We start from the raw sequence: 27,822 nt of genomic DNA, 5'->3' as shown, positions 1-27,822 counted from the left end.
CCCGCTGGGCTCTGGAGCAGCGAGACAGTGGGGGTGGGGGATCCAGAGGGCGAAGGCGGGATCACTAGGGCCACGGTGCTAGGCAGAAGGGAACCTGGGATGACAGAGCTACTGTGGAGCGCTCCTTCCATTCCCCTCCAAATTGTCCTTTGTTGCTCCGGAGCTGACGGCCCCTGCCCTGCAAGAAGGTGCGTTTCCTAAAACACCCGGGAAGCCAGCCCAGCTACACTTAAGTAACCCAGCCACGGACAGTGCCCGACGCGTCCATGGGCCTCTGAGGTTGGCTTTCAAAGAAATAGAGCCGTCCAAACGTGTCATCAGGCCCACACAAAGCCGGGTGTCAAAGAGAAAAAGATTCTTCTACTGTGCCTTGCAAAAAAGATTCTCACAAAAGACTTAAGACTTGGCAGCAGGTCCGACTGTGCCCTTTCAGGATAGGAACTGCTCAGGTGTGTGAGAGAAAGAGACTGGAGGACAAGGTGTGTCCGTTCCCCCTGTATTTAAACCTAAATTAATTTCACTGGGAGGAAATATCATGCAGATTTTTTTTAAATCTGTTTCACGCTCCCAGCGGGCTAATCTGTTCTTTCAATCCTAAAGCAACAGAAAACTGTGAAATTTGGAGAGAAATTGTTAGATCAAAGGGAAAAGCAAGCATTAAAGGAATGAAAGTACTCTCATTATATAGCAAAAATGGAAAGTGTTCACATTGGAGTAGTTCAACTTTTTAAAACATGGTTAAAAGAACGTAGTCAATTTAAAAATTATCAGGAGTGACACAGAGCAGCAGCTAGGCCCTGGGGATTCACATCAACCAAGCACCTAACATACAGTGAATAATGAATGTTAAATAATCACAGTACGCACCCACGTCACATTTTCTAGTTGATTAGAACTTAAAAAAAAAAAAAATCCCTCCAGGATGCTATCCCAGTGTGTCTTCCCATTAAGGTCCACTTTTTAAAAATACAGCTTGCTAAATTGTTAAAGGCGTGTCAGCACTCTTCAGTGACGTCGGACTGTGTCTTCCTGACCCTCAACTGTATGGACCTTGAAACAGCCCTGGCTGGTCTAAGGAGACCCAAGCACCCCCGCTTTCCCAGCCCCCTACCACTATCCTTCTTTATTTTGTGGACTGCACGAAATCATGCAGTTCCTAATCTGGAGCCTTCAGGGACACGTGACCCATCACACACTTGGCTTGTGGATCAGATCAGAAGGAACTTACTATTTCCCCAGAGTTCTTCTGATAGAAAACAGCACTTACTTGTTTGACTAGTAATCTATGTATCCCTCCAGGTCTTTAGATGGTGGACTATCTGACTTGGCTATGTCGCCTGGTCGAATTGTTACCATCTGGGCTTCGAAGACAACTGGTTTCAAACTCTGGCTCTGTCACTTAGCTGCAACCTTGAGCAAATTACTTAGACCTACTGAGCCTCAGTTTCTCCACCGTCCTCAAAAATCTGATAACACAGGATGCTGTGAAGATTAAATAAGACGCTATGTGGAAAGTTGCAGTGTAGCTGGCATGAAGTTTGTGTTCCAAAGTGATTGTAAGTTGCTCACTTTAAGGAAGGAATGTATAGTTTGAACAATTTTTGCTTTCTTCATTGCATCTGGAGATAACTAATCAACTGTGACCTGTTCTACTAGGGGGAAATGTCTTATCTTCAACCTATGGCTTATATTTCTTGTCCCAAATTGTGCAATGGGGTAGCAGGTTTCATTATTCATCTCTGAAATTTCACAAAAGGACAACAGATTCTGTTTCTGCAGTTTGGATACTCATATTTGCCTTCATGGAGTTTTAACTGGAGAAGGTAAAGTATGAGTCTGTGAGGCAGATTATTTTTATTGTCCTAAATTGACAGACAAAGGGACAGGGGAGTATTTGCTGTGAAGGCACCTCCTGAAGGCCCACCCTGTGCTGTACAGAAGTAGAAAAAAGCTGAGACTCATGTTTTCCTGGATCCTGGGGCCAGAAGAGGGATACAAGGCCAACAAACATGCTTGCTGAACAGAGATGTGCTGATGGGGGAGGTCCAGTCTGTCAGTAGGAGATGAGCTATTACTTTGACACCCATTATTTTGAATACCAAACAGAAAGCTCCAGATTCAGAACTAAAATCTGAAAGTTGATTGATCATCTGGATTGATAAAGCCATAACCAATGGAGAAAACTCAATATGAATAATAATTCACTATCATCCTTCTTAGATTCAGGAGCCTAAAGGCTGGCTGCTCCTTGCAAACTAGTATCAGTAAGTTATCAGGACATGCTGGAAATAAAATGCTAACATCCCTCTTTGGTAGGCTCAGGCACCTGTTTGTGGACCTTCTAAAGTATTTCTCCAAATGAAACAATGAAAAAGTTATCATCTATTTTATTCATTTATGTATTGCCTTAGTTCTAGGTAATACCTATTTGCCAGTGGAAAGGAGAAATCTTAAGTGTTTGGGAAGTAGAATTTTTAAAGACATTTCCACCTTTTGTCTCCAAATATTAAAAGACTTATGGGATAAAAGGAGTCTTGTGGATAATGTGGTCTTCTTAAGAATAAAAATTATCATTTTAACTTAGCTTTCCCCTGGCATTCAAAGCCTTCCAAACTTACCTTTCCAATCTAATCTCTGTTCCCCCCTTTCACAAATGCAACCCTCTTTCACAGTGGCCTATGCCCTTGGGGCTAGCAGCACTGGATCCTGCCGTTCCTTCCTGCTTCCCATCCTACATACCAAAAGAGTTCAACTAGAATGCACCTTCTCTGGAAAATCTTCCCTGATTCCCAAGGCAGAAAATAGCTCTTCTTCTGCTGGATTTCTCTAGCCCATCTACTGTACCTCTCAATGTGCAGATCTCGTGCTCTTATTTTAATGGTACTTTTGGGATATATTTCATTTCCTTAGTGCATTAATAGTGGACTTGGCATGGTGGCTCATGCCTAGAATCACAGTGACTCAGTAAGTTGAGGTGGGAGGATCCCTTCCCTTGAGGCCAGAAGTTTGAGACCATCCTGAGCAACATGAGACCTCATCTCTAAAAACATAAAAAATAAATTAGCCAGGCGTGGTAGTAAACCGGTAGTCCTAGCTACTTGGGAGGCTAAGCGGGGAGAATTACTTGAGTCCAGGAGTTCAGGGATGCAGTGAGCTCTGATGACGCCACTGCACCCCAGCCTGGGAGACAGAGTGAGGCCCTGTCTCAAAAAAAAAAAAAAAAGCATGGTGGGGGCAGGATCCTTGTTTTCCCAGCCCCCCGTATTGTCTACCATACTTTGCATACAATAGGTGCTCAGTGGATGTTGTTCAATAGTTTACTCTTGAATAAATGTGCAAATTAGGGATATCTGTAAATGGTTCTCTTGTATGCCAGTTACTTTCCACATTAGTAGCTGTGACCACTGAGCTACAAGACAATGAGTAACACATCTGCAGCAAAAAAAGAACTTGATGGTCATTTAAGGATACTACCTTTGCTGTGAACAAAAAAAGACTGAAACGGTGAAACAGAAGAATAAAATTTTGATGGAGTAAATATTTGCAATCTCCACCCCACCCTCCATCACCGGCTGTTACAACTCACAGGATTTGTTGTTTGCAGGGTAGCTCTTACGGTGGTGTAATTTGTTTATTTTGTTTCACCATTCTTTTGAAGTTTAAAAGCAGACAAGAAAGCACTGCAGGGTGAGTGTGGCTGTCACAGCAGGAGCTGTGCTCCCTCACTGCAGGCACTCTGGGGTGTTGCTTAGTGAAGGTCATTCCCTTTCCCTGTGCTAAACACGGAATGAAACACCGTATTCCTTACTTTCAAGATTAATCCAGTGGTCGGCATTCACAGGAGAATAGCGGGGCTATTTGTCAACTAGCTTTAAATATTTTATGGCAAATACTCAACCGTACCCTGAAAGCGGTCCTTTTGCCATCAATTTCTCAACATCAATATGCTCTTTTGCTGTAGTGAGAAATATTTCGCTCTGTAGCTTAAGCCTTATTTCAAATACAAAGACACCTAGTCCTGAGAAAGAGAACGCATTGGCTCTTCTGAGGCAGGCGTCACTAGGGGCAGGAGCTGAGAAACCCGCTGTTTCCTCAGGAGGTGCACAGACGGCCCAGGATGGCTTAGTGAGCAGGCAGCTCAGACGCCGCAGGTAGCGGCCCTGCCTCTGAACAAAGAGGAGTCCACACCTGGGGTGCAGACAAAGGGAGGCCGCCTCTGCTACCCAATTCCCAGTTCACATCGCCTGCTGCTGGGGACCCCTAGTGGCGGCACACGACGCAGGCACAGGTATTCCTGCATCGTCTTTCTCACTGAGCTGCAGGGGGGCTCAGGGATATTGCCTGGAGTATCCTATTTGGCTACTTAGCTTGGGCGGATCAGATCGGCACATGCAGACACTTAAGGCATGCCATCAGCTACAGTCTCTTTGACTGGAAAGACAGACAGGGAGAAGGGGAGTGTTGGGGGGAAGGGCAGAGAGAGAGAGAGAAGAAAGAGAGAGAGTTTTTCTTTCTGTTTGAAGAGAAAAACAGGATAGCATTCAGAAACTAATTGAATATGTTTTCTTCTGCATGTTGCACTCTCTGGCTTTGTTCCCTGACATTTTAGATTACAAACATCTTTTCTGTCCTCAGTGTCCTAAGAGAAATCTAGGATAAACTGAAGCGAAGCCAGCTGTAAGCCTGCTCTGGGCAAAAGCACGGAATGAGTTTGTTTTTCTTGTCTTCTGGGGGGGGGGGGTTCCTAGGCCTTATACTCTTTTTCTATGAAGATTTGCTTTCATAATGGTATATATTTATTCTCGGCTACCTGCTCATTTATTCAAGCATTCATTAATTCACTCAGTCATGTTGACTAAGCACTCATTATGTGCCAGGGAGTATACAAGGCTGGGGAATAAAGATATGAGGGAAACTGGCTGGGTGCGGTGGCTCATGCCTGTAATCTCAGCACTTTGGGAGGCTGAGGTAGGCAGATCATTTGAGGTCAGGAGTTCGAGACCAGCCTGGTCAACATGATGAAACCCCATCTCTACTAAAAATATAAAAATTAGCCAGGCATGATGGTGTGCGCCTGTAATCTCAGCTACTGGGGAGGCTGAGACAAGAGAATCACTTGAACCCAGGAGGCAGAGGTTGCAGTGAGCTGAGGTTGTGCCACTGCACTCCAGCCTGGTGACAGAGCAAGACTCCATCTCAAAAAAAAAAAAAAGACATGAGGGAAAACTATACCCTTGCTGTGAGGGATCCTACAAAACAACCTCGACTCCTTCCTGTGACATTTACATTTCAGCTGGGACAAAGTTTAAAATAGCTATAGAAATGATTTCTGTTTGGGAATTATAGGTATTATCCATGCTGGTGATGACTTTCTTTTCAGCAGTTTTGTTGTTGTTGCTTTTAACAAAACGTCCAAAATCAAGCCTCAAAGCCTATTTCTAGACAGCTGCCTTTTTCTCATCCACAGTTTTAGCTTGTCAGCCCAGGGAACAGAGCAGATACTGTACTCTGAATGCCCTCTGCCTTCACTCCCCAAGAAAATCTGAATCAATATTTTCATTTCTTTCCCTGTAGCAGCTATACGTTCAATAACAAAACAGAAATCCTCTTTTTTTTTTTTTTTTTTAAAAAAAGGAGAGTAAATGGGCATTGAAGGAAAGCTAACAGACACAATATCTGAGCCAATCTTCTGATACAGAAAACATATTTTGGTCTTTTACAAATAGTCCAGATTGTCTGTATAAAACAAAGCATGTAAAAATGATTCCAGGAAAGTTTAATATGTACGTATGGAGTCAAAAAGGCCTGGGCTTCAATCCTAGCTCATCATTTTTTAGCTGTGTGACCCTGAGCAAATTATTTAATCTTGTATTCTTGATCTCTGAAATGGGTTAATAACCCCTATTTACAGACTTGGTGATGATCGAATGAAGTGATAGATGTAATCCAGTGTCTAAAGCATAGAAGTCCAGTTAGGAATTCTAGGTGGCCTCTGTTCCTTAGAGCAAAGTATAGCATGCTCACATCTGCTTCTCTGGAGTAATCTGCGAGAATTATGGTCTGATGCAAAAGTAATTTTCATCTCTCCCTATCACCTCCATGTTGCATCACCTCTATGTGAGTATATTAAGACATACGAGCCAGGCCTGGGCTTTGAAGATAAATCTGAGTTCAAATCCTAATTTAGCTACAGACAGTTTGGTGACCTTGGACAAATAATCTTTCACATTCTCAGTCTCCTCATCAGGTAAAATGGAGACAATAATATACTTCATATTTATATAAATGAATGTATGCCCAACAGTAATGTTATTAGCACTCAATTATATTCTGCACAAACTGTGTTGATTCCTGGGGAGAGAGTGGATGTTGACAATACAGCAGGATCTTTTTTTATTTTGTATTTTTATTTTTTGAGAGGGAGTCTTGCTCTTGTTGCCCAGGCTAGAGTACAATGGTGCAATCTCAGCTCCTGCCTCCCAGGTTCAAGTGATTCTCCTGCCTCAGCCTCCCAAGTAGCTGGGATTACAGGTGGGATTACACCACCACACCCGGCTAATTTTTGTATTTTTAGTAGAGACAGGGTTTCTCCATGTTGGCCAGGATGGTCTGGAACTCCTGACCTCAGGTGATCTGCCCACCTCAGCCTCCCAAAGTGCGGGGATTACAGGTGTGAGCCACCGTGCCTGGCCATACATCAGAATCTTTAGGAAGTGGCATGTATAATATAAAAGAGTATACTCAAGTTCTCTCTTTCTCTCGCACGTTCTCTCTGACACACACACACACACACACACACACACACACCACTAGATGATAATGTCTTACATCTGGACATGTCCCCACCCAGTCCCATTGGGTGAGAAACCTGGTGGAATTTCAAAGTAGATTTCAATATAAAAGTATAGACAGACTACTTAAGCTCCCTGCCAAATTTGGCCCCTATAAGATGAAGGAGTAGAAACCAACATTTGATGACCACTACTACTGCTGCAACTATTATGGCCACTCTCACGATGTTTTCTGCCGTTAGTGATATAGAAAAGCCACTCTTCTGAAGTAATCATTTACTATGTGCCAGGATCATGCTGAGCACTTTGTATACATTATCATATACCCGTAAAAATCGTGAAGTGAGAATTGTTATCCTCATTTTCCATTTGGGGAAACTGAGGCTAGAAAACTTATATAATATCTTAATTAAAATGCTGAACAACTCTAGCTATAGATATTATCATCCCTGTTCTTTTTGGTTAAGAAAACAAAAAATTAGAGAGGGTAAGTAATTTATCAAAGTCACAGGCATTAATTTGAACACACCTTTGGCTGATTCATTCCAATACACACTGAAAAAAAAAACCTTACCCTTTTGTTTTTATTTGAAATTTCAGCCTGCTGTTATGGTAAGTATTTTCCTGTTTGAGACTTTAGTCAGGTGAGAAGTCTTTAAAATCCATGTTCTTTGCTTGAATACTCATGTTTTTATTTTTATTTTTCCTTGCTTCTCTCTCTCTCCCTCCCTCTCTTCTTTCCTTCCTTCCTTCCTTCCTTCCTTCCTCCCTCCCTCCTTCCCTCTCTCCCACTCTCCCTCTCTCCCTCTCCCTCTCTCCCTTCCCTTCCCTTCCCTTCCCTTCCCTTCCCTTCCCTTTCCTTTCCTCTCTGTCACACAGGCTGGAATAGTGACGTGATCACAGCTCACTGCTGCATCCTCAACCTCCTGGGCTTAATCAATCCTCGCACCTCAGCCTCCCAAGCAGCTGGGACTACAGGCACGTAGCTGTTTTTTAACATTTTTAGTGGAGACAGGGTTTTGCAATGTTGTCCAGGCTTGTCTCAGACTCCTGGGCCCAAGTGATCTACCCACCTTGGCCTCCCAAAGTGCTTGGTACAGGCGTGAGCTGCCGGGCATGGCCTACTTACGTTTTTCAATTTGAACCTAGAATGATACTGTCATTTTTCTTTGCCTAAAACATAAACTTTGGGGTAGGCCAGGCTCCAGGGAACTCATAGGACTTGTACTCCTGACCCCAAGGACCCTGGCAGGGACAGGCATAGTATAGTGAGACTAAGAAATCATTTGCCCGAGTGCAGGGAAGGGATCAAAATTATTCCCTAATCAAAAACCCCATCCTGTTCAACTTCCAGTTGCTCAGAGTTCCATAGTGAGAACTTTACTTCTTAAACTTACTGAAACAATACAGTGAGCATCTGCTATAATTTAATCACCTCTGGGGAACTGAAGGAATTAAATAAAATAACGATTTTCACATGGGTGAGTTTCCCCATCCCCAAAAGCTGAATTTAATTCCAAGGGGGACCAACACATAGGACAGGGCTGCACAACCTTTAATATAACTACATATTGCTCTTGCTAAAATGCAGATTCACATCCAGCAGTTCTGGGGCAGGCCCCTGAATTTCTAACAAGCTTGGAGGTGACGTGAGTAATTTTGAGTAATAAAGGTCCTAGGGCGATGGTTTGCAACTTGGGGTATACATGAGAATCACTCAGAAGGCTTTTAGAAAGCCCAGTGCCCAGATCACACTCCAGAATAAACAAATCAGAATCTGAGGGTGGCAGAAGGTAGAAACCAAACATCAGCCTTTGCTTTTTATAATTCCCAGGTGATTTTGATATGCTGCTAAGGTTTGATAAGAGAGATGGGATTCAGAGAATAGATTATATTGTTGAAGAGTTTGGCTGGAAATGGTAAACGCTAATGTTGCTCCATGATTTTGCCAGGATTGTCTCTGGTCATGAAGGAAAGAGAGGGAATCAGATTCTTATCAAGATCATGTAACCACAGACATCATGATATGAGAAAATAGAATAAAATCTAACATTAGCATGAAATTTTCTCAGTCAATGTGGGGCAATTCTTCTTCAGATTTTGGTCCATGTTATGATCTTTAAAATATACTTCTCAATGAATAAGTGTAAACAATAGGCATTTACTTTAGGATCACTCCCACAAGAACAGCCAGCTGTCAGTGAGGCAGATGTTTTCCAGCAAATCCACTCTATCATTTCTCAATCATAAAGAAGATTAGAAACGGGATTTTCAGCTCAGATGGGGTTGAAAGGTGACGTTTATGCCTAAGAAATACTTCACACCACAGCTAGAAAAATTGGTTTGGAGAAAAAATATCTCACAACTTCTTATGTGTTCTGAATATAAGAAAATAAAACCCTCAGCTTGGACAGAAAGAGGTGATATCACAGACGAATGCACTTGCCATCCATTCTCAATGGTGGCAGTAACAGAGAGGCAAAAGTATTTTAGCTGACTCTTTATACCCAAAGATTTTCGTCCTTATCCACATAAACTCCCATTCCTCAGGGCTGACATTGAAAGGGTGAAAAATTAAGTAAACCACAATGTTTACAGTGGTTAACTCAGGTGTGATGCTTAATTTTATGCATCAACTTGATTGGGCTGTGGGGTGCCCAGGTATATGGTCAAACATTATTTCTGGGTGTTTCTGTGAGTTTTTGGATGAAGTTAACATTTAAATCAGCACACTGAGTAACGCAGATTGTCCCCCAGTATGTAGATGGGCCCCAACACATCAGTTGAAGGCCTGGAGAAAACAAAAAGGCTGACCCTCACTTGGCAGTAAGAGAAAACTTTCCTGATGGCCTTTGGAATGAATCGTCAGCTGTTTTCCTGCCTTCAGATTCAAACTGAAACATTGGCTCTTCCTGGGGTTCCAGCCTGCTACCTTGACAGGAACTATACCATCAGCTCTCCTGGGTCTCTTACATGCCAAGTCATCCTGCATATCTGGGACTCACTCCATAATCAGTGAGCCAATTGCACACACTAAATCTCTCCTATCTGTATATCTCATATAGTCATATATTTTCTCATATAAATATATATATATCTATGAGATATATAGATGTATGAGATATACCATATATAATATTCCTAAATATATATATCATATATATCCACTATATATCTTATATGTAGATTGTGTATATATATATATCCTATATATATTTCTTCTATGAATATCTCTTCTATCCATCTATCTATCTATCATCTATCTGTATCTCCTGTACAGTTAGTAGTCCTTTGGTATCCATGGGAGACTGGATCCAGAACCCCTCCTCAGATATCAAAATCTGCACATGCCCAAGTGTCTTATATAAAATAGTGTAATATTTGCAGATAACCTATGCATAGCCTCCTGTATACTTTGAATCATCTCTAGATTACTTACAATACCTATACTATGTAAATGCTGTGAAACTCATTGTTATGCTCCATTGTTTTTTAATTATTTTTAATTGTTGTATTGTAATTTTTATCATTTTTTAAAATATTTTTGGTTGGTTGAATGCACAGATGTGGAACCTATAAATATGGAGAGCTGACTACATATGTATCTCCTATTAATTTATATCTAATCTACATATATCATATATCCTATACATATATCTTCTATATATCTCTCTCTTATTGGTTCTCTTTCTCTAGAGAATGCCACCAATTCAGCACTTAAAACATTCTGGGCCAGGTGTGGTGGCTCATGCCTGTGATCCTAGTACTTTGGGAGGCCGAGACTGGCAGACCACTTGAGGCCAGAAATTTGAGACCAGCCTGCCCAACATGGTGAAACCCTGTCTCTACTAAAAATACAAAAGTTAGCCAGGTGTGGTGGCACACACTTGTAAACCCAGCTACTTGGGAGGCTGAGGCATGAGAATTGCTGAACCTGAGAGACAAAAGTTGCAGTGAGCCGAGATCATGCCACTTCACTCCAGCCTGGGTGACAAAGCAAGACCCTGTTTCAAAAACAAAAAAAAAAAAGCCAGGCACGGTGGCTCACACCTGTAATCCCAGCACTTTGGGAGGCCAAGGTGGGCAGATCACCTGAGATCGGCAGTTTGAGACCAGCCTGACCAACATGGAGAAACCCTGTCTCTACTAAAAATACAAAATTAACCGGGTGTGGTGGCATATGCCTGTAACCTCAGGAGGCTGAGGCAGGAGAATTGCTTCATTCTGGGAGGCAGAAGTTACAATGAGCCCAGTTTGCACCATTGCAGTCCAGCCTGGGCAACAAAAGCGAAACTCCGACTCAAAAAAAAAAATAAAAGTCTGCCATATTTTCCAGTTGTCTTCCTACCCATCTCTCTCATACACTGGGAAGATTCTGGAGGGCAGTGATGATGCTTTGCTGTTTTCATATTTCCCTTCTCTAACCCAAGAATCTTTCCTGTAATAGAATTTCAAAAATGTAGAATCCAGCTGAGTGTTTATCTTTGCTCTGGATTCTCAAGCCATTTAAAGGCAGCAGGCTGTCCTGATTTTCCACACAAAAGGGCAGAAATGGGATTAACACAATAGGATGCTGTCTGTATTCTCTTCTAACCTGTCCAAGGAATTTAATTTCCTATAAGCCTACCTCCAATTCTCCTTGGGACAGTTATATTCAAGAACCTTAATGCTTCAGACCCTCTTTTGACATTAAATCTTTGCTGAATGCTAACAATATTGAGGGACATTGGGTTTACTCAATTTGTATTTTTAGGTATGAGTGTATGTACTTGTGTAGACAAAGTATTTGAACATTGAACTGATATTTTACAGTTTTGACCCAAATGTGTGATATTGAATAAAAATACCCTAGGAGATTTAATGTGGGTAATACAGACTAAACTCGTCAAGTAGTAAATAGGATTATCTGACAGGACTTATGAAAACGTCTGAAGACTGTTACAACTTTCTACGTTTTCATTTTGATCTGGGTCCCCATATCCCTATTCTGCTACACTTTATGTGTCATGTCACAATGAGGAGTCTTTGTGTTTTAAGGCTGCTTATGATCTTATTTCATTATTGGTAGGTGGAACACTATCAGATTAATACAACTCTTTTAAGGCATTGAATAGAAAGATTCCACCACTGCTAACCTTCTTCTGCATTCCTATTTTTCAAACTCTATCATTACCTTCTCTTCTGTAGAGCATCCTGTCACCATCTTATAATAGAAGTTCAGCTTATTTGCATATGCATTTGCAGGTTTTCATTAAGAGGAAGATGGCACAATGATTAATGAGTGTGAGTTCTCATTTTGCAAAAGGAATATTGTCTTTTCAAAAAATATTCCATCTTTCAGAGCACTGAAAGAAATAGTCATAATTTAAGTAAGAAAAAGTCATTTATAGCATTTATGTTATTTAAGATGTTTTGCTTATAAAGTAATTCATGCTTACTGTAGACACGTTAGAGGCAAAAAAAGAGATAAATAAGACAAAAAAGAAATCATCCATATTCCCTCCACCATGAATAAATACTTTGGTACTTTTCCCCTCCTTGGGAATTAGCAGTTTAGCAGCCTGATTTTTGCAGTTTACATTACATAGCAATATGAACATTCATGTGGAAAATATTTGTTAGGACCTATATAAAAAATGTCTATTTTGGAATGTTAAGATTATTAGTGTCTACTTTATTTAGTTTTTCTAGATTGTGTAATTTTTTTAAATGAGTACATTTTACTTGTCTAGTTGGAGGCAATAATAAAGCTACTTTCCTTTTGGAATGAACTTGTACAATTATTTCCCGTGTCATTATAGATTCCTAATGTGACTTTTAATGGCAGTGTAAAATTCCTTTCTATTAATCTACAATAATTCATGTTGTTATTCCTCCGTTGATTGAAATTCAGGTTGTTTCACAGTTTTTGGCTTTTCTTGAATTACTCTTGGACAAAGATCCTTACACATAAATCTATATGTGCCTTTCTGTTTATTTTCTTAGGCTTGATTGCTGTAAATTGAACACATCAGTGGCAGGGGCACCAGCTGCACAACCCTAGGAGCCACCAAACACAGTATATTCTACATAAATGTTGCTGCCAGGAGCCCCAGCTCAAACTACAATGTGAGTAATGCCTCCTGGAGTAGAACAATAGCTGAAGCCTTGGTCAAGGCTGTGAAAATATTTAAAGCACTAGATAAAAATTGCCAAGCTGCCTTCTGGAAAAAAGTGTCTGAATTTATATTCATTCCAGAACTCACCACATATATCACGATCGCGAACTAGAATATATTTTAAAACACAAATTCCCTAGGAAAAAATGGCCTCCCGTTGCTGTATTCATTTATATCTAACTGATTACTAGGGAGATTAACTTTTTGCTTATGTCTACTAGTCATTTGTATTTCTTCTTTTGCAAACTGCCTATTCATATCTTTTGGCAAAATAATAGTAAGTACTGAGTACCAGTAATTGGCACCAAGAGTTGTTCATGTATGATCTTACTTACTCTTTTCAATTACACTGCAAGCAGTCATGCTTATTATCTCCGTATTACAAATTAGAATTCTAAGAGGTATATGGATGATATGAGTGTTGTCCAACATTACACAGAATGTGACGGGGCCTGGATTTGAACCCAGCTCTAACTCCAGAGCCTGAGCTCTTAATCTTTGGACTCTAGTGCCCCTTAATTAGTGTGTTAGTGCTCTTCTTATTAGTTTGTAATAACTCTTTACATAGTAATTATAATAACCTTTAATTGGTCAAATTTGTGGCAAAGGTATATTTATTGGCTCATTATTTGCCTTATTTTGATTTATACAGATTTAAGTCTTTTTTTTTTTTTTGAGATGGAGTCTTGCTCTGTTGCCCAGGCTGGATTGTAGTGGCCGGATCTCAGCTCACTGCAAGCTCCGCCTCCTGGGTTTACGCCATTCTCCTGCCTCAGCCTCCCGAGTAGCTGGGACTACGGGCGCCCATCGCCACACCCGGCTAGTTTTTTCTGTATTTTTTTTAGTAGAGATGGGGTTTCACCGTGTTAGCCAGGATGGTCTCGATCTCCTGACCTCGTGATCCTCCCATCTCGGCCTCCCACAGTGCTGGGATTACAGGCTTGAGCCACCGCACCCGGCCCAGATTTAAGTCATTTTTATATCAATTTAGATGACTTTTTTTTTTGAGATGGAGTCTTGCTCTGCCACCCAGGCTGGAGTGCAGTGGCATGATCTTGGCTCACTGCAACCTCCACCTCCTGGGTTCAAGCGATTCTCCTGCCTCAACCTCGTGAGGAGCTGGACTACAGGCATGTGCCACAACGCCTGGCTAACTTTTTTGTATTTTTATTAGAGATGGGGTTTCACCGTGTTAGTCAGAATGGTTTCAATCTTTCCTGACCTCGTGATCTGCCCACCTTAGCCTCCCAAAGTGTTGGGATTACAGGCGTGAGCCACCATGCCCGGCCTAGATGTCGCTATTGGTACTTTATCACATTTTTAAAATATTTTAAATTTGATTCACAATATTATTAAAATGTTTGATGTGAAATATTTTCCTTTCTAATAAAAAAACTATTGGGGAACAGATTGACTTCAGAATATTAAGAATGAAACATATGTAAGCATAATATGTGAATATTTGGAAATGAAATAATCTACATCATTGATGAAAGGACATCTTATTTCTCATTGATATTTCCACTGTTTGCAGGGAAATATAATCATTTGAAAATATAAGACAAATAACAAAAGATTAATAGAATGCTTAGCAATGTAAGTTATCTTAATGCTTTCAAAATAAGACAGTGATTAGATTGTTTGTAATACTTAAGTTGATTTCGCTTGCAATAATAAATAAATCCTCACATGCACTAACTTAGTTTTGCAAAGTATAACAAAAAAAACCCTAATAAATGCTATATAGCCCCTCCGCAAATGTCCAGTTCTTACCTGTGTTTTGCATTGATATAAAATAGAATAGTTATTAAGTATTTTGTAATTTGAGAAATAAAAAACCTGGTAATTATTGATGGTTTCTCTACTTAGAAAAAGGAGAATATTTATTTACATATATCAGAGTAATTCTATTTGGCAAAGGATATATATCAAAATAATAATCATTTGTGTTACTGACATCTGCCTTGTTCTTGCTTATGAAGGAGACTTAGGACAAGTGTCAGAATCTTTCCTTCTCACTCCATGAAGAATTTGTGTTGAGTCTGGGTTCCTGGGTTTTCTAGCATCTGAGAGTGGTCAAAAACTTCTCAAAGTGTAAAACTTCAGCCCGAGTTTCTGTGCAGAGCATTCAGGAGTCTTTTCTCAACAAGGTTGATTGAGGAAGGCCGACACTGCGTGGGAAGGAAGGCAGAACTGATCTAGCAAAGAGTGAAGGGAGCACTCTTCCTTATGACTTGGAGTGGGATGGGGTGGTTCTTAAGGATGGCATCCCATGCCTACTCTCATCCAGTGCTGTGTGAGGGGATGGAGATTTCTGAAGGGTTCTCCCAAGATGGCAGCATGGCCTAACACAAATAAGCCTTATGCCCAAGCTTGGCAAAAAGAAAATGGAGGGGCTGTTTTCAAAGGGTCCATGAGGACTGTAAGTGTGTCTGCATCATATTGGAGGATCACCTCCTGTTTTCTGACACCAAGAGAGATGCTGGGTCCCCTATAATCCTAAGGAGGCAGGAGACCTCAAAACCATGACTGAGGAGGTGCAAATGCTGGTTAGTTCTGGTAGGTGGGGTCCTGCCTGGACTATAAAGCCCCTTAACTGGTGTGTTAGTGTTCTTTTTATTAGTCTGTAATAACTCTTTACATAGTAATTAACCTTTGATTGGTCAAATTTGTGGCAAATGCATTTTTATTGGCTGATTATTTGCCTTAATTTGATATAGGGATTTAAGTCATTTTTCATATCAATGTAGATGGCTAATTCCACTCCAAGTTGTTAAATTAATTAATTAATGCCAAACAGTCATTCAACAAACAGTAACTGAGCCCCGACTATGATCCAGGCATAGGTATAGACCCTGAGAATATAACAATAAACAAAGTCCCTGCCCTCAAGGGGCACAGACAATGAACTGTTTTTTTAAAAAGATAACTTCAAGTGCTGAAAAATAAGTGTTCAGATGAACATAAAACAGCATGCTCAGGCAACGTCTCTTGGAGGATGTGACATTTCAGCAGAGACCTGATCTTGCAGGTCTGGAGGAGGGAACATCAGATCTAAAGGGTTGAGTCAGACACGAACTGGGTGTGTTAGAGGAACAGGAAAGGCAGCCAATGGAGCTGGTGTCAAAGGAATTAAACGGCATGCAGAGGAAGACCAGGTCAGAGGCTGAGTAGATGTCAGATCCTAGCAGCCACGTGGGTCATAGTGGAGATTTTCTGTTTATTTCTAGACACAATGGGAAGCCACAGAAGCTTTTAGGAAGGGGATGACATGTTCTGATTCATACTGAAAAGATCACTTTGGCAGCTGTGGGAAAGGATAGTCAGAAGAGCAGGGTGCACGGTGGCTATGTGACTATTCCAGGGGTTTCAAAGAAAGGCTGATTGTGTGGACAGAGGATAGTAGCAGCAGAGATGGCAAGACACCATCAGACTCAGGGTAGAATCTGACAACACTTGCTGATGGTGGAATGTGAGGCATGAGATAAACAATCATCAAGGTGACTCCTAGATTTTTAGCTGAGCAGTTAAATGGTTGATGGTGCCACTTGCTGTGATGGTGAAGGCTTGGGGAGGGAAACTTTGTGTAGGGATGGAACCAAGGGTTGCGTTTGGGACATGTGAAGTTTGAGGCACCTATGAAATGTCTAAGGAGATGTCAAGTAGCAGGGTTTCGAGAGAGGTCTGGGTTGGAAAAAAAGATTTTGGTTATAAAGTGAATGAATGAAAGAACAGATAGATAGGTGGGAGCATAATGGTAAGAGTAGGTGTTTAGAAGGAAAGAGGGTTGGGGTATAGACGGTAAAGTGGATAGATGGATGGATGACTGCACAGATGGATGGATGAACAGATAGATAAATAGGTAGATATTAATAGGTGGACAGACAGATAAACAGATGGAAGAAGGAAAAGAGAGAGAAAAAAAAATGAAGGGACAGAGGAAAAGCCAGTTAAAAAAAAAAAAGGGCCAGGCATCGTGGCTCATGCCTGTAATCCCAGCACTTTGGGAGGCCAAGGCAGGCGGATGACTTGAGGTCAGGAGTTTGAGACCAGGCTGGCCAACGTGGTGAAACCCCATCTCTACTAAAAATACAAAAATTAGCCCAGCATGGGCATGTGCACCTGTAATCCAAGCTACTCAGGAGATTGAGGCAGGAGAATTGCTTGAACCCGGGAGGTGGAGGTTGCAGTGAGCAGAGATAGCACCACTGCACTCCAGCCTGGATGACAGAGCAAGACTGTCTCAAAAAAAAAAAGAAAACAAAACAAAACAAAAAAAAAAAGAAAAAAGAAAAGGAAAGGATCTCCTACATAGGTATAAATCACTTTAAGCGATCTGAAGACTAGAAAGGAATAAGTATCCCAGTGAATAAATTTTTTAGTGTCTCTGTGCTAGAAGACAATGTTCACTAAACTAAAAATATTCTATCTTAAGGAGATAATTATGTCTCTTCCTTCTACATTTTCTCCCCTCTCTTTCTTGCCTTCTTTTGCATTAAATGATTTTTTTCATTCCCATTTTCTCTGTATTTATTTGGAAGTTATAAACACTGTTTCTATTCATTTAGAAGTTAACCTAAGCATTTTAATATATAAGCTAACCAAGCCTAATTTTTTCCATATTCTTACCATTCTGACCAGTGATCAAAGAGCACGAAGTTGCTTTCCCTTTCCTTCCTGGCTTCCTATTTATATGCTCTTCCTTCTAGTATTTCAGCTCAATCTCATTTTTTAAACACCAGAAGTTAGCCATTATTTGTTGTTTTATACTGTCTATGTTAATTTAGGTTTAAACAGAAGTTTCCCATTTTCTTGGCTCAAAATTCTTGTATATTAGATCTTCCTTCTGTATTCTTTTTTCTTCCTAAAAAATATCCTTTTAAATATCCTTTTAAAGCTTCTTGGTAAGGATGTCTTAGTAGTAATCCCTTTCAATTTTTGTCTATAAATGTGTTTACTTTGTCTTTCCTTTGGAATCAAAGTTAGATTTGTATAGGATTCAAGCCGACAGTTAATTTCCTTCAGCAATTTGCAGAGACATACTGCTAATAAAGACAAACCCATTGTGTTCTGACATGTTTTCTTGCCAATAAGACGTCCACTATTAATGGAGTTATTATTTCGTTTTGACATTTTTTTTTCTTTCTTTCTCTCTGTTTGGGGGAATCTGAAGCTTTCCTACAGTGTTTCTAAATGTGACTTTATTTTTATTTATCCTGCTCAGGACCTATTGGCCTTCTTGACTTCTCTTCTGGATCTTTGTAGTCAGAATAAATAAATTGTCATGGTCTTTTTTTTCAATTATGGAAAATAGCCATGATCTCTTTGAATATTGCCTAATCTGTCCTAAAATGTCAGTGAATTAGACACATGTTAGACTTTCTCACTCAATACTTCCTAACCGTTCTTTCATGTTTTTCACTGTTTTTTGTTGTTGTTGTTGTTTTGTTTTGTTTTGTTTTTTTCCCTATGCTCTGCTTGGGAAACTTATCTTCTACTACTCTCCTTCCTGTTGGCTATCTATCAATTTATCTGTATTAGTCTGTTCTCATGCTGCTAACAAAGACATACGCAAGACTGGTAATTTACAAAGGAAAGAGGAAAAATTGACTCACAGCTCCATATGGCTGGGGAGGCCTCACAATCATGATGGAAGAGCAAGGAATGTCTTATATGGTGGCAGGCAAGAGAGAGAATGAGAGCCAAGCAAAAGGGGAAATGCCTTATAAAATCATCAGATCTCAGCCGGACTCAGTGGCTCATGCCTATAATCCCAGCACTTTGGGAGGCCGAGGCGGGCAGAAAACCTGAAGTCAGGAGTTTGAGACCAGCCTTGCCAATACAGTGAAACCCCCTCTCTACTGAAAATACAAAAATTAGTCAGGCGTGGTGGCATGTGCCTGTAATCCCAGCTACTGAGGGGGCTGAGGCAGGAGAATCACTTGAACTCAGGAGTCAGAGGTTGCAGTGAGCCGAGATCGTGCCACTACACTCCAGCCTGGGCAACAGAGAGAGGCCCTGTCTCAAAAAAAAATCATCAGATCTCGTGAGACTTATTCACTGCCATGAGAACAGTATGGGGGAAGCACCCCAAGGATTGAATAATCTCCACTGGGTCCCTCCCACAACATATGGGAATTATGGGAGCTACAATTCAATATGAGATGTGGGTGGGGACACAGCCAAACCATATCATTGTCTAATCTACTGCTTATCAACTGAAATGAACACAATTTTTATATTTTTCATTTATAGAATTTTGCTTGGTTATTTTGTGTCTCTCTTCTAGCTTCTTGATCCCGTGTCACTCTAGAAATTCCTTTTTTTTTTTTTTGAGATGGAGTTTCGCTCTTTTTTGCCCAGGCTGGAGTGCAATGGCACAATCTCGGCTCACTGCAACCTCCACCTCTCAGGTTCAAGCAATGCTCCTGCCTCAGCCTCCCAAGTAGCTAGGATTACAGGTGTATGCCACCATGCCCAGCTAATTTTGTATCTTTAGCATAGCCGGGGTTTCACCATGTTGGCCAGGCTGATCTCGAACTCCTGACCTCAGGTGATCCACCCACCTCGGCCTCCCAAAGTGCTGGGATTACAGATGTGAGTCACCGCACCTGGCCTCTCAAAATTCTTTAATCATTGTGCTGGATATTTTCTTTCTACCCCTTCCAAATCCACTCTCTACCATGTTCCATCCTGCTTTATGCCCCCATGGCTAATCAGCTGAGCAAACTGTCCCTTGTCTGGACAGGTTCCTGTCCCTCTGGGAGGAAAAGCAGACCTTGGCTATCTACTGGTGTAGCCTCCCGGCCTCCAAGAGCTTTGCTGTCTCTCCTCAGGGGCTGATGGCTTTTGCTTCTATCCTTTCCCTAGAAGCAGATCTCTGCCTGCATACCAAAATATGGAAAGACGGGATTGCTGGCCCCCCTCCAGAGGCAGAGGGCTTTGCTTCTCACGGGCTTGCTGCTTCTTAGTGACAGCTTAATTAAGGTTTTTGCTCCCATGAGAGGAGCATCAAGGTGTGGGGGCAGCCACCTCCTCCTGCATCCTGTGCCATCAAAGGGGGGCTCTCTCCAGCCTTTTACACTGCCCCAGTTTTCCTCAAGAGCACCCTCTCTTCCCCATGGAGACTGTGAAGAGAAGTTCGGGAGTGTGTGTGAACTCCGCTTGTGTCTGGGCCTCTCTCAGTTATTCTAAATTAATATGAGATATGAGTGCACACTCAGTCTTTAGAAATTCTTTTTTTTTTTTTTTTTTTTGAGACAGAGCCTCCCTCTGTTGCCCAGGCTGGAGTGTAGCAGCGTGCTCAGCTCACTGCAGCCTCCACCTCCCGGGTCCAAGTAATTCTAGTGTCTCAGTACCCCCAAGTAGATGGGATTACATGGGGTTACAGGCATGAACCACCACACCCAACTAATTTTCTTTTTGGGGGGGGTGGAGACAGGGTTTCACCATGTTGGATAGGCTGGGCACCTGACCTTGTCAAGTGATCTGCCCGCCTCAGCCTCCCAAAGTAAGGAGTTCATTATTTTTTTTTTTTTAATATTTCTTCTTACTCACTCCATGGCACCCCCCTCTTCCTCCCATATTCTGCCAAAGGTGCAACAATTCCATATCCTGACTCTCATTAGAGATGCTTTTTATCCTTTGAAGTTCACTTTCCTGGTTGCCTTGTGACCTCAAGTCTCTGATGAGTTTAAGGAAAGAAAGTTATAATATTGTACACTGTTCATCATTTTCTTGTTGTTAGGATGGGGGTGACATTCTCTCATAGCTTTCTACATCCCAAGCAGGGGCAGAAATCCTCATACATTATTAATAACACCACCTTTCACTTCACAATCACTCTGGACTGGAGGATAAATTATATGGCTGCAGAAGGTTAGGCCCCCACTGGAGGCTACCAGCACCTGGCAGATGCATTCAGCGCAATGCCAACTACAGGACTTTTTTTCTCTGGGTTCCTGCTTACTTTTCTGGCCTTTGAAGATTTCCTTGACTTTCCTATAAGCTTAGGTGTGCATTTCTAAAAATGTTTTTATGTTTTCTTAAAAACTATCTCATCCAGCTTTTTAAAATTTATTTATTTATTTATTTACTTATTTATTTATTTATTTATTTATTTGATACAGAGTCTCGCTCTGTTGCCCAGGCTAGAGTACAGTGGCACAATCTCAGCTCACTGCAGCCTCCGCCTCCCAGGTTCAAGTGATTCTCCTGCCTCAGACTCTCGAGTATCTGGGATTACAGGTGCCTGCCACCACACCCAGCTAATTTTTGTATTTTTAGTAGAGACATGTTTTTGTCATGTTGGCCAGGCTGGTCTCGAACTCCTGACCTCCGGTGATCCACCTGCCTCAGCCTCCCAAAACGCTAGTGAGCCACCACACCCGGCCTTATCCAGCAATTTTAAGTGCCAGAAAAGCTTCTCCAGGTTATCTAGTGAGTCATATAGCTAGAAACAAAAGTTGAAAAAAAAAGTTTTATAATATTAAAATGTTAAGGTTTTACTTCTTTCCCAATGAACATTAATGATTCTTGAAATCATTGGTCAGATGACTGTATGTCAACAAGCAATGGTTAATATGAAATTAATATTTAAAAAAATGGAATCTGTTAATGTCAAAGATCGACTTTACTAAGCTTTTCTTAAATACTCTAAAAATTCAATTTATCTGGAGGGTGTTAACATGAATAATTTAAAATTCATTTCCCAACTACAAGGGAAATCAATTTGATTCCAATGGTTTTCCTGAATCCGAAGGCTTGGTTATTTTAAATAATTTTTTTTGACGATAAATAGGTGGCAACATGATGATAGATGAGACAGAGATTATTGTTATAGCATATTAAGGAAACTTTAGACACTGATGCTATCATAACCAAGGGTGAGCCTAGGTGTAGAAGTCACAGTGTTCCTGGAGCAGAATATTGATCAACTGGATGCGACCAATCAACTAACAGAAATCAGCTGTGATGCCCACAGCAACCATGCTGCTGAGAACTCAGTGGGCTGGATGCTGGAGAGGAGGTGGTGCTGTTTTAATGATTTACAATAAGATGCCCCATTAAAGGACTGAATCATTGTAGGAATCCCCCCATATATGGAAACCTAGGTACTTCCTGGGTTCCCTCTAGGTAGCAATGTAATCCAAGCATATACAGGTGATCCTGCTGACCCTACATCTGACTTGGCCCATCTGGCTGACTAGGGGGCTGTCTCCACCATTCCATGAGTTTTTCTCCTGTGTACCACCCTACACTGCGCACTCTGTTGAGGAGGACAATTATTTCAGATACAGCTGGATTGTTCTTTAAAGATAAACATATGGGAATTGGGGGCGTCCCTCCAGATCAGCCCTTAAGTCCATTTGTAAGAACTATATGTAAGGGCATGCTTAAAAGCTTCAGCTACAACAACTTCATGTCTTAAAAAGTGATGGATTCGATGATGTTAGATGGATTTGGTAGGCATGTATTATTTTATGGAAAAATGAAAATGCATTCTCTGGAGACACACTGGTAGATTTCTAAATTATGTCATATACCTGGATTTAGCCCGCAATAACTGCTGTACTCTGAATTGTTCATCTCCGGACAAGTATTTAGTTTGTGGAATTTGATTTAATAGTGCCCCTTAAGGTTTCAGAGTTTGTCTTTCCGGTCCACATGTGAAAGAAAGGTTAAAAGTCTCTGACCTTAAACTCTGTACAAAGAAGGCCCTCGGGAAAAAAAGCTCAGGGCTGAATTGAGGAGGATTCTGCTCAGTCTAGGAATCTAGATGTAGATTCCTCTCCGTCTAGGATCCCCACCGTATTAGTTTACTTGAGTTGTGACGCTCCTTCTTCTAACAAGCACAGCTTTAAGACTCTGAACTGGCTAATGCTGTAGTTTATTCCATTACGTATGTATTATGTTGGTTTGTATCCCCACAGAATCACCAAACCCAATTTACAGGTTGTTCTTCTTTACAGACCTGTGAAATCCCCTGGATGCTCCAAAGAGCTTTGGGGTTTCTCGGAGCGTGGCAGAAAGAATGCAGTAGGAAGCATATTAGTTGATGTCTGCGCTGCTCCTTCATGTGAAAGAGCAGTGCATATGTAAGCAATGTTAGGGCTCTGCAGGCAAGAGTCAGAACTAGGGGGAAACCGGCAGTTCATTATGTCCAGCACCTTCCATCTCTATTGACACACCTCAGAAACAGTCGTTTTGAAATGAATCAGCTGAGTCATAGAGCAATGTAATTGATATGGTTTGGCTGTGTCCCCACACTAATCTCATCTCGAATTCCCACATGTTGTGGGAGGGACCCCATGGGAGGTAATTGAATCACGGGGGCAGGTCTTTCCCGTGCTGTTCCCATGATAGTCAGTAAGTCTCACGAGATCTGATGGTTACTATAAGGGGAAGTTTTCCTGCATAAGCTCTCTTTACCTGCTGCCGTCCACATAAGATGTGACTTGCTCCTCCTGGCCTTCCGCCATGATTGTGAGGCCCCCCCCAGCCATATGGAACTGTAAGTCCAATTAAACCTTTCTTTTGTAAATTGCCCAGTCTCGAGTATGTCTTTATCAGCAGTGTGAAAACAGACTAATACAGTAAGTCATTTTTGCCTGAGATTAGGTATTACGGAAAGTCACACAGAAGTGTTCCATGGAGTTTAGAAATAAAAATTCTAGAAGACATACATTTGTCATGTAATGGTTGGTTTTTCTTCAAAATATTTAGTGAATGTACAAAACCCATTTTAAACTAAGGACGTGTACAAATTACTTAAATTCATCCCAAGATGAACAACTGGAAAAAATATGAATGATGGGGGAAAATCTAACATGTGTAGTATTCAAAATTAATTAAAGAAAGGGCAGATCTTTGGCATCAAATGGAACAAATGTTTTACTAGAGGTATAGATAAAAGGAACATTGACGTGAAGGAAAGCATATTAATATATTGTGTTTGAAGATTCACTGTTCCCTAGAGTTGCTCTGGTAATTAAGATTAGCAAGAAATTTGTCAGATATTAAAACAAAAGAAGAGTTTCATCAGTATCACCAGCAATCTGTTGTTAAACATAAAGTAGCCAAGGAAGCACTTTAGGACCAGGTTTAAGAGCTCAGAGAATCCCCCTCCACCCCATAGGATTCCTGGCAGTTTACCTCCAGAGAATGGGCTTCTGCTAGAAGTCTGAGAGCAATGGATTAGTCAAGAAGGCCAAACACAAGGATCAAAAGGACACCACAGCTGGGCATGGTGCTCACACCTGTAACTCCAGTGCTTTAGGAGGCAGAGGCAGGAGCATCGCTTGAGTCCAGGAGTTCAAGGCTGCAATGAGCTATGATGGTGCCACTGCACCCCAGCCTGAGCAACAGAGCAGCAACCTGTATGTGTGTGTATGTATATGTGTGTGTGTGTGTATGTGTGTGTGTATATATGTATATATATATATATATATATAACACATCTTATCCCTGCCAGGTAGCCATGGAATAAGGGTGTGAAGATCTATAGGCACACCAGCTCTGACTGAGCAAACAGTGGTCAGAAAGGAGGAAGAAGCTTTTCTGGATCAAATGTGTCAAGCAGGCCCTGAGAAGAAAAGACAGAGCAGCACATGATGGCAGCCATACATAGGACATGAAAAGGCAGAAGCCAAAGAAGAATAGGTAGAAAAAGCCAATGGTCCGTTTTGGTCTTTTCAGTTACTCTTTAGTATATTCTTAGCTACTTAATCTCCCTTTCCCCTTGTTTAAGTGAAAGATAATAGAACAATAACAAAACAGTTATATTTATTTTAATTAACATAACATTATTGTATATAGACATTTATATAAAAACAAAATAGGACAGAAATCACTAATGGTAAGTTTTTAAAAATAACAATGAAAATGGTGTGTTTAGAGAGGTATGAAAATGGAATTTTGTTAAACTCTAAAAGACAGAGCACACTGTACATGAATGTCTTAGAAGAAGTAACTCAATAGGATGACATATTTTAAGGGATTGAATAATAGAATGTTCTTCCCAGAATCTTCTATAGTGGTAATATCAGCATAGCACATTTATTACTAGTACAACCATATATTTTGAGTTACATGCCTTTCCAAAACAGTACTGAATATACAATGCATACACTACCTAGAATAAGTATGAAAGAAAGAAAATGGAAATGAATAAAATGGGGAAAATTCCACATTTTATTCTATGTGAGGTAAATTTCTTATATGTCCTTTAGAATTGCCTATGAAAATCAAGTCACAATTTGAGTTCATTTTCCTCATGATGTCCTAATAATCACCAGGACTTTTATTTTCATCAAATAGAGTTTATTATACATTTATTTCTGAATCACATTGGGCTGGGTATTACTTAAAACATGGCAAATAGAAATAGTTCATACCTCTTAGAAGCTTATAGATTAAATGGATAGTGATAAACATACACATGTAAAAATCATGCACACATAATACATACTTAGTAGTACATGTCTAAACAACATGCATACATGCCAAACTAAATTATTTCTAGTGCTTTTAGCATAATATAATGGAAAAATAGTCTTTAAGTGTGTTTAGTCATCTGATTAGCTGAGACACAAACTCTCCCTGGAAGTCTACAGCTGAGGTTTAAGGGGGAAGAGGGAAAGCCTTCAGCCTATACAGTTTGGGGGATTGGAACAGAGACCCTCACATAACACTGGGCCTCCAAATCGCAAGGAGTTCTTATCTTTAGAGATACATAGATAAAACTATAGGATGTCTGGCATTTTCTTCATAATAAAACAGGGGTGGGAGGAATGGGTAGAGATTACAGATGCAAAAAGTATTGACTATGAATCCATAATTGTAGAAGCTGGTTATGGCTACAAGGAGGCTTATTATAATATTCTCCTTTGTGTGCTTGAAATTTTCTAAGATAAAATGTTTTAAGAACCATTAAAAGAAAAACCATAAAATGTGTAATGGGATTGAAACAAAACTGACACAAGATGAGAATCCAAAATGTCTAAAGAACTTCTAGAAATCAATAAGAGAAAGACAAAGAAACCCATTGAAAGATGGCTTAAATAAATAAACAAACAAGCGCTTTATGAAAGAAAAAAATAGCCAGACAAAACATCAGAAGATATGCAGTCTCATTAGTAAGCAGGAAAAAGCAAATTAAAACCACAATGAGATATTCTGTGTGTTATGATATGCTAGGTAATATTGTTGCCACCAACACTCAGGAACCAACAAAATTTTACTTCTTACTCACATTAAATGTCCATTTTAGGTCATCTGGGAACTGAGGTCAGTCATCTGTCCATTATGATCACTCCTGTTCCCAGGGTCACACAACAGTTACCTCCGATGTTGTAGTCCTCCTTGCCAGAGGAAAGGAAAGCATGGAGGTTTTACATCAGTAAGTAATTGCTCTAGCCAGGGACTGGCAGAATTCCTTCACAATCCAGTACAAGTCAAACTCACTTATAATAAGGATTTAGGAAGTGCAATTCCTTCTACTATGTGCTTGGAAGCAGGGAGAACTGGAAATGTTTAGGGAAAACAAATGACTTTCATAGATGCCAGTTTTTTTTCTATCAGATTGGCAAAACTATATAGTCTGACAAAACCAAATATTGGTGAAGATGCAGAGCAATAAAAACATTAACACACTTTTGACTGAAGAGTAAATTGGTGCAACTACTTTAGAAAACAATTTAGTGTCATTTAGCAAAGTTGAAAATTCATATAACCTTCAACTCAGCAATACCACTCTAAGATACATATTTTAGAAATACTTTTGCATATGTGCACCAAAGACATATTCAAATAGGGTCATAGAAGCACTGTTTGTACCAGTGAAATCAAACAAGCAAAAAGAAAAACTGGAAATAGCTCTCATGTCTGCAGATAGTAATTTTTTGAATATTCATTTAATGAAATACCATTTAGGATAGAATATGAATGAACAGATACATGTTTATCTGGTTGAATTTCAAAAACATATTGAATGAAAAAAGTAAGCCTAGAATTATTGTATTTGACAAAGGTCTAAAAAAGTTAAAATTAATATATTATTTTAGAATTACATACCTAAGCAAAAATAAATAATTAAAAGTTAGTTTAACACAAAATTCAAGATAGTGGTTACCTTTGAGTGGATCAAGGTAGGAATGTTACTAGGGACACATTTAAGGTATTGATAAGATTCTTTTTGTTAAGTTGTTTGGAGTTGTAAACATTGTTCACTTGTTATTATTCTTTAACTTGTACATATATAGTATATGTACTCTATGCATGCAAAAAAGCCTAGAAATATATCTTACATTGTGGAGAAAAATCAATCAATGGAAACAGGACAAAAATGACACAGATAGTAGAACTAGTAGTCAAGGACATTAAAAGAGCTATTATAAATATATTTCAAATGTTCAAGAAGGTACATGAAATAGAAAACAAAAAATAGAGAATATCATTGGAATAAAAAACTGTTTTTTTAAGATAAATGAGTGATAAACCTTTAGCTGGATTCATCAAGAAAAAAATAGAAATGATACAAATTATTAATTATAGAAATGAGAGAGGGGATGCCAATACAGTTGTAGATACTAAAAGTATAAGAAAATATTACAACCAACTTTTTTGCCATAATATTTGACAGCTTAGATAAAATGGACAAATTCTTTGAAAGAAACCATCCGCCAGAGATCACTCAAGAAGAGACAGATTACCTGAATAGCTCAATAGCTATTCAAGTTGTTAAAGGCTTCTAACTATAAAGCTATTATAGTTAGAAACCCTCCCATAAAACAAACAAACAAACAAACTAAAAACCCAGAAAACATATCAAGCCAAGATGGCTTCTCTGGTTAATTTTACCGGACATTTAAATC

General features: G+C 40.1%; 2 protein-coding genes across 2 annotated transcripts in view; one reads left to right on the top strand and one right to left on the bottom strand.

Annotated features, from left to right (window-relative positions):
* The window catches only part of CPVL (carboxypeptidase, vitellogenic-like), a 206,033-nt gene that overhangs the window by 1,155 nt on the left and 177,056 nt on the right, over positions 1-27,822 (top strand). Inside the window, exons 2-5 of the mRNA XM_011938619.1 lie at positions 7,671-7,769; positions 8,626-8,710; positions 9,679-9,806; positions 12,777-12,899. The gene's annotated coding sequence lies outside the window, so the exon portion shown is untranslated. The remainder of the gene's footprint in view (positions 1-7,670; positions 7,770-8,625; positions 8,711-9,678; positions 9,807-12,776; positions 12,900-27,822) is intronic.
* CHN2 (chimerin 2) overlaps positions 1-27,822 on the bottom strand; it is a 384,101-nt gene that overhangs the window by 314,215 nt on the left and 42,064 nt on the right.

This window comes from Colobus angolensis, unplaced genomic scaffold (genome assembly GCF_000951035.1).
Source record: "Colobus angolensis palliatus isolate OR3802 unplaced genomic scaffold, Cang.pa_1.0 Scaffold175, whole genome shotgun sequence".
Lineage (NCBI taxonomy): Eukaryota > Metazoa > Chordata > Mammalia > Primates > Cercopithecidae > Colobus > Colobus angolensis.
Note: the sequence above shows the minus strand (reverse complement) of the source record. Positions and strands in the feature narration are given on the sequence as shown.